We start from the raw sequence: 13,271 nt of genomic DNA on the forward strand, positions 1-13,271 counted from the left end.
TGACGCTCGGCTCCTCTTACTCTACATAGCAGAAACCAGTCACTTTTATCCCTGTCATGACAGACTGTGACCTGATTAATTCAAATCTGCTTCTTAAGTCCATTTCGGTATACATTTCCACAGGAACTAGAGATTCTTCTAAAGGAGCTCTGGCCTGCCTTACTCTTCTTTTCTCAGAACATTCATTACAGGACTTGCTTACTGTCTCCCCTCCACCACACAGTGGGAGGGCTTGCAGGGCAGGCACTTTGCTTAGGCAGCACAGAGTAGATGCTCAGTAAATATGTACTGCAGGAAAAACATGGGGAGGTCTGTGAGAGGGCTAGGTTTTCAGAAGACAATCTTTTAATTTAAAAGGCAAATGATAGAACAGCAACTCAAATAACAGGCACATGGAGAGGGTTTGCAAGGGGAAAAAGACAAGGGATACTACAGAGAAAAGGACAATGAACAGGCAGTTCACAGAATAAACACAAATGTCAAATAAACAAGAAAGGCCATTCACTCTCACAAAAAACCGTGATGCTTTTCTTACCTACCAGGTTGTGCACACTTTGAACCCAGGGTATTTGCACTGAGCTATATCCCCAGCTGTTTTCTACTTTAATACAGAGTCTTAGTCACTAAATTGCCCAGGCTGGGCTCAAACTTTAGATCCTCCCTCCCACTGTGCTGGGATTACATTGTAGCACGATGTGGCTGCGAACACTTGAAAGGACAGAAGGCACACATCTAATGCATAACTTTCGACAGCAGTGAGAGGGCTGCTCTCTACTCCCCAGAACGAAGCATTCCGAGTTACTCTTGTGGCCCTTACTAAGAAGCAGGTGTGCTGGGGGGTAGGGGGAGACAGCTCCTCTGGGGGTAACTCCTCCAGCATGGATCAGCCTCTCCCTGAGGCCTCCACGTTTCACTGACAGGATTTGAAAAGTGGCACTGATGAGTGGAGACCACTGGTCATGGTGGTGATAGCTAAAGTGCTCAAGGAAATGGTCAGGACAATTTAGAATATTGGTATCTATTTGATGCTTGTTGTAGCTTAGGGCAAGAATGGTCAACTCAGGCCAGAACTAAGTTGTCAGCTCCAGGGATGCTTTAGGGTGAGAGCCTGCAGCCTGTAAAGTAAGGTGATGGACCCTCCCATAACTGGGATCCTTCTGGACCGGAAAGTCCATTGCTTCTGTGGTAACTTAAAACAGTTTAAACTTTAGGAGATAAGACTGGTGTTGGCAACTAGGGACTCCAGGAAGGCAAGGAATGGGGCTTTTGGGCTTAAAAGTCATAACAAAGACAAGATCTTTTGTAAAAGAGAAGGGGACCAAGAGGTGGAGGGAGTGTGGGGGCGTGTAAAGAGATGTGTCATGTATATCTACCTATAAGGAATGTAATCATTATGTACTGCAAGGATGTACTAATAAAAATCTTTAACTATGGTTCATAGTCAAATCAATACTAATAATTTTCCCACTAGGAATTTAGTAATTTAGTAATTCGATTTCCCACAGCATGGTAGAAATCATTTCTCTGTGTGTACAACGCCAGTACTTTCTGAGGGAAAATGTACAAAGATAAGTATAGAAATGTTTATTTCCACATCATTATAACAGGAAATTTGGGAAATTGTCATTAGTAGGATAAATAATTGTGATATTTTATACAGGTTTTATATATTTATATATTTTTTAAAATAATGAACTGCAGCAATATTTGTTAATATGAAAAGCGTTCATAACCCACTACTAGATTTAAATGAAGGGGAAAAAAAGCATCTTTGAGGTTCTCATTTTTGTGGAACTCTTCCAAATAACTCCAATGCACAATACACATGGGCATAAAAGAGTGGAAAGACATACATCCAACTGTAACAGGGGTCATCTTTGGGGAATGGGATCCCAAGGGGAACTTGCATTTTTTGTTTTATATAGTTTTGCATTATTTGGATTTGTTACAATGGGCATGTATTACCTGAATTTAAAACTTTCAAAAATTTAAAATTATCAAAAAGTACACAACACTTATTTTAAAAACTCTAAAATGCAGTGGTACTTTTAGCAAAGATGAGACTTACAAAATTACTTATTCAGCAAGTGTATATACAGAATCAGTTATATTCATACCATTGTATGGAACTCTATGCATCCTACAATGGGTATCCTTGTACTCTGCTAACAATCATCCCCTGCAGTAACTTCTGACTTTTTTTCATCACAAAAAATCCTTTTTCTAGATTTTTTAGATTGTTCCCCTTTTACCTCCCCCTTTGAAACATTTTGTCTGTAAAAGCAGCCTGTATTTGTTAAGGAACTATTTTCTTTTGATTACACTGTAATTGATGGGATAGTTACTCAGAGCTTGTGAATCCACGTTAACTTAAGTTCAGAGGGGCTAACTGTGACACTTTAATTACTTGGTGAGGTCCTACCTTTAATAAATGGATGATTCTTCATTAGATCCTGGATAAGGAACTATGGGCTTGGTACAATACAGAGAAATGCCTTCTAACACACTATCGTGCATCAAATTAAGAAATTAGTAATTATTTTAAAATATGAGCTATTCAAATTCTTGAAAAATTACAAGAATAAATCAATCTTAAAACACCCATTTGCTGTGTGATTCTAAAGAGCTCAAGGGAAACGAGAGAAGCAATATACACATGCAGCATCATATGCAGGTAAAAACAAGTGACCTAGTTTTCTTACCCAGAAAAGTATTTTACCAGATCAGAAATACAACAAGCTCCTGGGATCCTGCTCCCAGTCTTCTCTTGTCTTCCACATGAATGGAATGTGGAGATTTCTCTTATCCTTTGTGAAGCACTATTCTAACAGTTCTTCTAAGTAGCCTAATGGCTGCTGACGTTTTTTAACTACCAGCATTTTTGTGATGACTGCAAAACTGCTTTGAAACTTGGCAGTGTTTTGCACAACGTAAGACCATACAACACACAAAGATATTCCCTTCCCTGACAAATAAGAACATACTTCATAGAAGACTATGTTTGTCCCTATGTTTGTATCTGTACTTTGTTAGCTCTCTGTTGCTTTGACAAAATCCCTGAAGCAATCAACTTAAAAGAGGAAAGATTTTTTTTTTTTTTTGCTCATGGTTTTAGTTCTTGATCAGTTGGCTCTGCTGTCTGGAGCCTGTGGTGAGGCAGAATATCACATCAGGGAGATGTGGTGGGGCAAAGTTGCTCCTCAAGTGACTGCCCAGAATAAGAGAAAGCAAGGGGACAGGGACCCCATATCCCCTTAAGGGCACAGCCCCAGTGACCTGACTTCCTCCACTAGGCCCTTGTCTCCTAAAGTTTCCAGTGTTTCACATTGGTACCATCAGCTGGGGACCAAGCCTTCAACGTATCAGTCTTTGGGGGTCACTCCAGATTCAAGCTGTAACATGTGTCTCTTTTTGCAAAACTCTGGGTGACAAAATATATCTGAGAATTTCTATCAGCTATTAATCAATAGTAATCAACTTTGTAGCCAGTCAGATCTCACTGTAATCATTAAGATTTATTCTGTTAAATGGGGCATATCAATATCTTTGACGTAATTTTTCAGCAGATTCTTTTACAAGTGCTAATGTTAGTATTATTTTAGCTTTTGAAAAGTCTAGCACTACAAAACTTTGGCATTTTGACAGAGATATACTCTGAGGAAGAAAAAGAAATTTCTGCTTTGTAAGTAACAAAAGCTCCTAAGCACCCCCCAGCCCCGGCCATGCTCCAAGTCTTGAGAAGCTGCCAGGATCATAAGAACTGGAAGTTACTTCTTATGGCTCAGACTCCAGGAGGGGGTGATTAACCTTCAGTTTACGTGATGGGAGCCTGACTTGCAGAAAGGTCCAGTGATTTACTTAGTCGTGTTGAGAAGCCTAATGAAATAAGGAACACAATCCAGTCTTAATTTACAGTCCTCGGCTTCTTGCTCTGCTTCCTAGGGGGGTTGTACAATACATGAGGACACTAAGATTCAGTTTTTACAGCAAGCTATAAAAGAGTTTCAACCACAAAGGAAGAAGGTTATAGAGTGTGACCCTGAGACCTGAAAGCTTTCCTCAACAAGAGAGGCAGATCCAGAATCTGCTGCTGGCTTCAGTTCACTGCTTTTCTGGGAGCCATATTTTTTTATGGCAATTGGCAGGCTCTCTGCTCATCATCAGGCACTTTATGATCACACTGATGAAAATCTCACAGATCTCCAACTCCAAGGAGAAACAGTGAGTAAAAGGGTATTGTGTAAATGTATGTGACATGTGTGTATTAACAAGCGGATGTGGAAGCGAAGAGAGAGGGGAGATAGGTCAATGGTATTACAACTTTGGCAGCCCTAATGAAAGGCACATGACTGAAATTGGACTTTCACAGAACTGGTTATTACAAATTCAAGTGGTGAGAAAGAAAAGCACATGACACAAATAGTTTCCTTACAGAGTTGGTAAAAATCACGATAAAAACCATTGTGCTCAGGAAATAAAATTATTTTTAAAGCAGTATAAATGCACCTTGTTTTGTGATCTTTTTCTTTACTGTAGCTTGATGCAAAACTGTCAGGAGGCAGAAGAAAGCAAAGGTGAAGGGGCACTAGGCATGGCAAGGCTATGGTTTAAATGTCTGCCCCTGCAATACACATGTAACAACATTAAGAGAGGGCATCTTTCAGGGGTGATTAGGCTTTGGCGCATTTAGTGCTGCAGGGCTTTGGGAGTGGGCTCTCTGGTGCCCTTCTGTCCTCTGCCTGGGATGACGCCCTGGGATGATGATCTTAGGCTCTGCCACTGCCACAGGAGAAAGTTCCTTAGGTCTCATTATCTTGTTGTAAAATATGATTTTGAAACCAACTAAATGCTGACTCATCAGATAATACAGATCAGAAGCCCCTTATGAACTGTAACTAAATTTCTAACCAATGCAACCTATCTAAGGATGATTATGATCATTAGAAGCTTATTATGAGGCCAGAATCATGCTATGTACCATTTACTGACCAAACAACTACAGTCATATCAAAACAAAGTATTATTTTACAAAAGAAAACTCTAAAGTGTCTTCCTCTCCAGCACCAAGATAGGTTCTCCCTCTGTTGCCCAGGCTGATCTCAAATTCCCAAGCATAAGTGATCCTCTTGCCTCATCCCCTCAAAGTAGCTAAGAATATAGGTGTGTGCTGTGATGCTCAGCTTAGAGTGCCACTCTTTTACGACAATTACAAATGAGTCTTGTGTATGTCCTGTTCTGGACAAAAGAGATCTCGGCCCTCAAATTCTTAATCCAAATTGGCAAGGCTTAGATTTTCAAAGTATCCTCACCAGTTCTGAGTTCCAGTGACCACTTTTGGGCATCAAATAAGTGATCGCAACCATGTGGGTGACAGGGGCCTGTTCTGTGAGCAAGATGATCCAAAGTGGCATTAACTCCTGTCAAGGACAACTACACTTGATTTTGAACATAAGTGTGTTGGGCTGGGTCGAGCTTTTAAATAATGAAAAACTCCACATGGCCATGGAAGCAACTTTATGGGGACTCTGGTTCTTAGGCAGGCACCAGAAGTGATAGCACCAGTCAGGTATTTTAGTTGGCATCTACTTTTAGATGGTAACTTGTAATACAGATAACCAAATGCTAATAATTAGAAGACCCAAAAAAACTCCACCAAAAGACATCAATTGACACTTTTAGCAGAGTAGCTGGATATAAGGTCAACACTCAAAAATCAATAGCCTTCTTGTACACAAATAACAGTCTCACTGAGAAAGAAATTAGGGAAACAATTCCTTTCACAATAGCATCCAAAAAATGAAGTATCTAGGAATCAATCTAACAGAAGAAGCAAAAGACCTCTACACTGAAAACTACAGCACCCTTAAAAAAGAGATCGAAGAGGATATAAAAAAATGGAAAGATATCCCCTGCTCCTGGGTAGGAAGAATCAACATAGTGAAAAGGACCACACTACCAAAACTGCTATACAGATTCAATGCAATGCCAATTGAAATTCCAACACTATGTTTCACAGAACTAGAAAAAAGAATCCAAAAATGCATTTGGAACCAGAAGAGACCTAGAATAGCAAAAGCCATCCTAGGCAATAGAGACATGGCAGTGGGTATAACAATCCCCAATTTGAAACTATCCTACAAAGCCACTGTGATAAAAACAGCATGGTACTGGCAAAGAAACAGACCTGAGGATCAGTGGAACAGATTGGAAGACACAAAAACAACTCCAGAGGTACTCAGCTACCTCATCTTTGACAAAGGAGCTGACCATCCTCACTGGAGGAAAGATAGCCTCTTTAATAAATGGTGTTGGAAAAACTGGATTTCAATACACCAAAGATTAAAACTAGACCCTATCTTTCACCATGCACTGAACTAAAATCCAAGTGGATTAAGGATCTAAATATTAAAACAGAAACACTAAACTTGCTGGAAGATAAGTTAGACAGAACTCTGGAAGACATTGGCATAGGAAAATACTTTATGAACAAATCCTCAATAGCACAGGAACTAGCAGAAAGAATCAACAACTGGGATCTCATCTTATTAAAATGCTTCTGCACTGCAAAAGAAACCATCAACAGAACTAAGAGACAACCTACAAGGTGGGAAAAAATATTTACCAGCTACTCCTCAGACAAAGGACTATTATCTAGAATATATATAAAGAACTCAAAACAATCAGCCCCCAAATATAAAGACCCGATTCAAAAATGGGCATCTGAAATGAACAGACATCTTTCTCAGACAAAGAAGTAAAAGCAGCAAGTAAATATGTGAAAAAATGTCCCACATCACTGGTCATACGAGATATGCAGATGAAAACAATCTGAGATTCCACCTCACCCCACAAAGAATGGCTGAAATCAAGAAATCAATCAATAACAACTGTTAGCGGGGTTGTGGGGAGAAAGGAACCCTTCTCCATGGTTGGTGGGAGTGCAGACTGGTGCAACCACTATGAAAGTCAATATGGAGATACCTCAAAGAACTAGATTTATAGGTTCCATTTGACTCAGCCATCCCTCTGCTGGGTATCATTCCAAAAGAATTAAAAGAATCATATCAGTGACATATGTACACCTATGTTTATAGCGGCACAGTTTGTAATAGCTAAAACTTGGAAACAGCCCGTTTGCCCATCAGTTGGAAACTGGATAAAGAAGATGTGGTTCTTCTATAAAATGGAATACTACTCAGCCATAAAGAATGAGAATTAGAGTCATTTGTAGGAAAATGGATACATATTGAGGATATACTCCTAAGTGAAATAAATAAATCACACAGGTGTAAATACAGAATAGTTTGTCTGATGTAAAAAACTATAATTGTACATAAGATCCTAATGATATAATTGACAATGCGAAATGGGAAGAAAAGGGCTAAAGGTGTGGGGAAAGTGGGAAGGCTGGGGAAGGGTAATAAGGGAAAAGAAAAATATATGAGAAAATGAAAAAACAGAAATAAAGTGTTAGTAAATGGGGAGGGGAGGAGGGGGTGAAGGGAGGGCAGGGACAATGGGAAAAATGAGAACCAAGTCCTGTCATGTAAAGGTACAGGATCCCAATGATGAATGTAACTGTACTGTATCCCTAAAATGTACCAATAAACTCAATGAGGAAAAAAATGCTAATAATTAGGAGATCAAAGAGGGAAATGCTACCCACATCACACAAATATTTGTACCAAATGGCAGAAATGAGCGTTTTCAGGTTACTTACAAGGTATTTAGCGTAATTTCATATTATGTTTGAAAACTCTGCCTGACACGCCTATGCTTATGTCTGTCACCGAGAAAGAACACCATGATAGGCTGGTATGACAGGCATGAAAACACTACAAACAAAACAAAGCGCCCAGGAATCTTGGCACCCCAGGAAGAGTGAACTGGCCACTCTTTGCTCTATCATTGCCCCTACTTTCCCAGATCGTGACTGTGAACATCTCATGAGATGCTGGTAAGAGAACAACAGAAAATTCCTCCTTCAGAATAGACTATTGGAAGATTTGAGAGTCAAGTATAAAACTGTTTACTAAGGTTCTGAGGAAATATATATATATTTGTTTTTGTTTTTGTTTTTTTAGACAGGGTCTCACTATGTAGTTGAGACTGACCTGGAGCTCACTGTGTAGCCCAGGCTGGTCTCGAACTCACAGTGATTCTCCTGCCTCAGCCTCCCAAGTGCTGGGATTACAGGCATGTGCCTCCACGCCCGGCCTGAGGAAATATTAACTAGTTTGATCTAATATTTCTGGAATTTGTCCCAGATCCACCAAAGCATAAGTGGACCATACTATAGTCAGGCCTAACCATGAAGGCAGGCAGGATTCTCCTTTGACCAAGCTATCTTGGGGTATCACTCTCTATGTTGTATTCATTTATTCACTAGTAAGTGAAGATAAAATCCTTTGGTCCTGAGGTGGGCAGGGGCAAGCAAAACTACAACAGAGAAATACCACGGCTAGTAAACAAGATCAGCTGCTTTAATGAGGCCCACAAAATCTTCACCAAAGTCAGGTGGGCCATCCACTACAAGGCACTGTAATAAGGAAAAAGCAAAGGTAGCCTCAAGTTCCCTTGGAAGTCTAAACCTAGGCCACAGGCACCACAGGGGCTGAGGAGAGAGGATTTGCATTAAGAGGTTTGTGTTTGGTTTTTTTTTTTTTTTTTTAGGGAAAATTTTAGAAAATTTCTGCTTAAATTTTTGTATCAAGAGATTGTCAGAAAAAAAAAAAAAAGATTGTCGGACTTTACAGACCTACTTTTCATCTGCCCGGACTAAGGGCAAATCCAGGGGTGTCTTTAGTGTAGAAAGAAAACAAGAGTCACCCAAAAAACCCTAAATCTTGAATCAGTCATCAACAATAGCAAAAATCTTACCAGAGTCCTGCAATGAAATGTAATTTAAAAGCACAGGAAAATACTATATTTATGATACTTTTACATTTGAAAGAATGCTTCATCTTCTTTTTTAATCAGTATTAGAAACAATGCTTAGATATGCCAAAGTGCCTGTAACTTTATTTTGTGAGAAAATGTCTACCCCTGGGGACTTGGAAGAAGTCTCCCACTCTGGCCACCCATCACACTTATCGCTGCCACCTAACCCATCCAAAGAACATCTCTTTATAGCAACCTCCAGTGGCTCCCATTATTCAGGTCTTCAAAGACCTTAGCAACTGTACCTGAGTCTATCTTATCTTCAACCAGGTAAGAGGACACAGAATAGGCGAGAGATGCAAGCATCAGAATATGAACACATATATATATATTTCTTACTATGAGTTTTCAACTTTCATTTCTGACACTGAAGTCCATAGTCCACCCAGTGTTAATTTATATACATTGGGCAGGGATCCAATGCCATCTTTTTCTTTATTAATCTTTTTTCCAGCTTCTTTGGTTGTGGTGTTAGAGACGGAATCCAGAGCCTCACACAGGATAAACAAGTGCTCTACCACTGAGCCCCGCTCCGAGCCTGTTCCAGCTTTTTATTCAGCAGCACCTTCCTCACCACTGGCTGACATGACATTTATATCACAGAGATACTCTACACATACATGCACTGGTTTCTGGGCTATTTCATACCACGGTCAATCTCTTGATTCTTACCTATTTCATACTCTCAGTATTCCCGCAATTTAAGAAATCCTGCTTTCTTATAGGGCAAGTTTTCCTCCCTCATTTTTTCTTTTCCAGAATTATCTTACCTCTTTTTCTCCCTTTATTCCTCCATTAATTGTATCAGTATTCGTGAAAACTCATAGAGGTATTTTGCTTGGAATTAGACTCTATGGCACATTTTAGAAGGAATGACCATCTCCAACCATATTAATTCTCTCTCTATAGCAGAGATTGGCAAACTAAGGCCTGCCATCTAGTTTTTTAAAACAAAGTTTTATTAGAACATAGTCATAGCCATTTACTTTACTTACATCTTCTTTATGGTACACTGGAAGAGTTGAGTAGTAGCAACAGAGATCATATAGTCCAAAAACTCCCAAATTAATTAGTAACTGGCCCTTTATAGGAAAAGTATGCAGAATCCTGCTCTATATGAGCACTGTATATTTCTCCATAAATTTAGATATTTTTACACCACTTCTCATAGAGTTTTATAGTTTTCCCTATACTGAATGTCAAATGTTATTACTTGATATTGCTATAAATATCAATAATTAATTTTTTAGTTGTTTCTGGTCAGTGTATAGAAATGTAACCAATTTTTATACAGCATTCTATCTATTCATCTTGATAAACTCTTATTATTTGTAATAAGTTCCAGATTTTTGATATATGCAACCACATTACCTGATAATAATGACAACTTTATTTTCTTCTTTCCAATCTTTCTTTTTTATTCTTGACTTTAAGCACTGATTACTCTTTAATGTTGAAAAGAAGATTGTTAAAAATCTATGTCTCACTTTAAAAGCAATGATTTCAATGTCTGTCTCCTCAGGATCACACTTGCTTTAGGTTACTGTCATTTATAAATTAAGAAATTTTCTAACTTATTAAAAGTTTTAAACATGAGTATTGATTTTTATCAATATTCTCTTGCATCCACTGAATTGGTAAATTGTTTTTCTCCTTAGTCTTTATTTTTTAATAATTTTAAATTTTTTATTAGTGTATGCTTATAGTACACAATGATTACCTTCACCATGGTGAGTTGGGTATATACACATAAACACATCTGAATTATCTTTACTTCCTCTTATCCTCACCTCTCTCCCTTCTCCCTCCATTTCTTGGTCCCCTTCCCATTTTCAAAAGACCTATTTCCTGGTTACCTATTCTCTTTTATTTTGCTTTTTTTGAGACAGGGTCTCACTATGTAGTTGAGTCTGACCTGGAACTCACTATGTAGCCCAGGCTGGTCTCGAACTCACAGCAATCCTCCTGCTTCAGCCTCCCAAGTGCTGGGATTACAGGCGTGCACCACCACGCCCGGCATATTTTGCTTTTTAAATGAGGTTTCTCATATAACCATGTGATATTTAAGCTTGTGTGCCTGATTTATTTCACTTAACATTATGATGTTAAGGTGCATTAGTTTTCCTACTTAAATTTATTACTTAGCCTTTTAATGTGATTGCCTATATTGGTAGATTTTTCTAATATTAAAAAGAATCTGCCTGCCTGGCAAGCACAAGGTCTTGAGTTTGAACCCTAGTACCCCCCCCATCATTCCGCAACTCAACATGGTCAAAATATATATATTTAAAATATGCTGTTGGATTCTATTTACTAATATTTTTGTCAGGCTTTTTTATATCTACATTCATAAATGAAACTACCTTGTGATTTTCCTTTCTTATAATATCTTTGTTCTTTTAGAACCAGAGATGTTGGCCACATAGAATGAGTATGGTGTGTTGTTTTTTGAGAGATGATCTGTTCTTTGAAAGTTTGGGGGAAGCTGTTTATAAAATATATAGATATTATGTTTTTTGTGGATAGATTTTTAATCACTGCAGCTATTTCTCAAAGAGTTATAGGCATTTCAACTTTCCCTTCTTTCATCAGTTCTCATACTCCATATTTTCCCCAAGTGTTAGCACAAATTGTGGGCATATATTCTTTTTATCACATTCAATTATCTTTTAAATTTCAAATTTATCTGCAGTTTTGTGACTCTTTATCTTCTTTCCATTTTTTTTTTGTTTTTTTAAGACTGGGTCTCCCTATGTAACCCAGGCTGGCCTCAAACTCACAATCCTCCTGCTTCAGCTTCCTGAATAGCTGAGATTCCAGGGAGTACATGTATGCATCACCACCCTGGCTTTCTTCATTAACCTTGCCAGAGATTTATCTACTTTTTATTGTTACAGTGTTTTTTTCAAAGAAGTTTTTCTTTACTGAGCCTCTCTCTATATAATGGAGATTAGTTAGGAGTCAAAAAGATAAACTGCAATAAGAAGCAATTTACAGATAAATCTTAGTATCATGATATTAAGGGAAAAAGTCCCACTGTCTTTCTAATTACTGATACCTAAAGTTCTAGAATTTCATATTATGACAAACGAGAAACAAATAAGCAACACAAACCCCACAGATGCCAAGTTCTGTTTATATTTATAGTTGTAAAACTCCAATTCAACTTTGCAAATCTTTGACCCATAAGAGCGAAAAGAGTATAATGTTTCTCTGTGATTGGCCAAAGTCAACCTGTGATTGGTTTAAGTTACTGCTAATGCTGAATTAAAAGACCTAAGCAGATAAAATGATGGTTATGATCACTGAGGTTACAAACATATGAGTAGGTCACTTCAGCTCTCAACTCTATCCTCTGTTTTGTAAAGTGAAAGCTCACAGTAGGCGCCATTCTGCTGAGGCTCTTCCTTCACTGTCTGGCATTCAATTGGACCTCTACTAAAGCAGCATCCAGAGCCCCCACTCCTAAGGGATGAAGTTCTACTACCCACTCTCAATCAGTCTGTGTGCCTCCTCCAGGAAAACTCTCCTGTCCTCCCCAGGAAGAGATCTGTTTTGCAGACCTGCTATTCCTAAGTCATCTCCTTTACCACAATGGTGTCTAATTATCCTGTATTCACTGTCTTGTCAAATACAGGGTTACAATTCAACTCCAGGCTGAACAAACATTTCCATTATCTGTGAAGAGTCCTTTCTAGGCATAGGATAGAGATAGTTTTTTTTTTTTTGGTTTATTTTTCTTGCCTATAATTTCTCTAAAAATTATTGGTATCAGTTTGATTCTTGAAACTCATTAAATTCCTGAGTTCTATCCATGATTAGTAGCACTAGTCAGCTAAACTATTTCAACTTTCCCATTAGAATCACAGTTATCAGATGAAAAGGTTATTCTGGGCCCAAAAAGAAAAATTTACATTATGGACAATATTTTTTATTAGTTCAAGAAAGTATCCACTGTATTTCACTTCCCACCCAAAGGGAATGAAAGAAAATATCATTTTGGCATTTGTAATATTTCAGCTATATGAAAACTTCTAGTTGTAATATGGATATAAATATACATTTCACCAAAATATAAACTCTAATCTTCAGAGAATAAATCAATTTCATATTCATGCAGATTCTTAAAAATTTTAGTAATATGTAGATAGCAGAACAATAGAAACAGTCCCTTTAAAATATTCTACTTAAGGGCCGGGGATTTTGCTCAGCAGTTCGGTGGCCTGCCTTGCAAGTGCAAGGACCCAAGTTCAATCCCCAGTACCAAAAAAAAAAAAAAAAAAAAATTCTACTTTTTAGTCAGTGACTTTGATCTTATTTTTCCATAGATG

At 38.1% G+C, this 13,271-nt stretch overlaps 1 protein-coding gene across 2 annotated transcripts in view; it reads right to left on the reverse strand.

Annotated features, from left to right (window-relative positions):
- The window catches only part of Wwc2 (WW and C2 domain containing 2), a 180,478-nt gene that overhangs the window by 6,466 nt on the left and 160,741 nt on the right, over positions 1-13,271 (reverse strand). The gene's annotated exons all lie outside the window — the stretch shown is intronic.

This window comes from Fukomys damarensis, unplaced genomic scaffold (assembly GCF_012274545.1).
Source record: "Fukomys damarensis isolate Sample0158 unplaced genomic scaffold, DMR_v1.0_HiC HiC_scaffold_18, whole genome shotgun sequence".
In the NCBI taxonomy this organism is placed as follows: domain Eukaryota; kingdom Metazoa; phylum Chordata; class Mammalia; order Rodentia; family Bathyergidae; genus Fukomys; species Fukomys damarensis.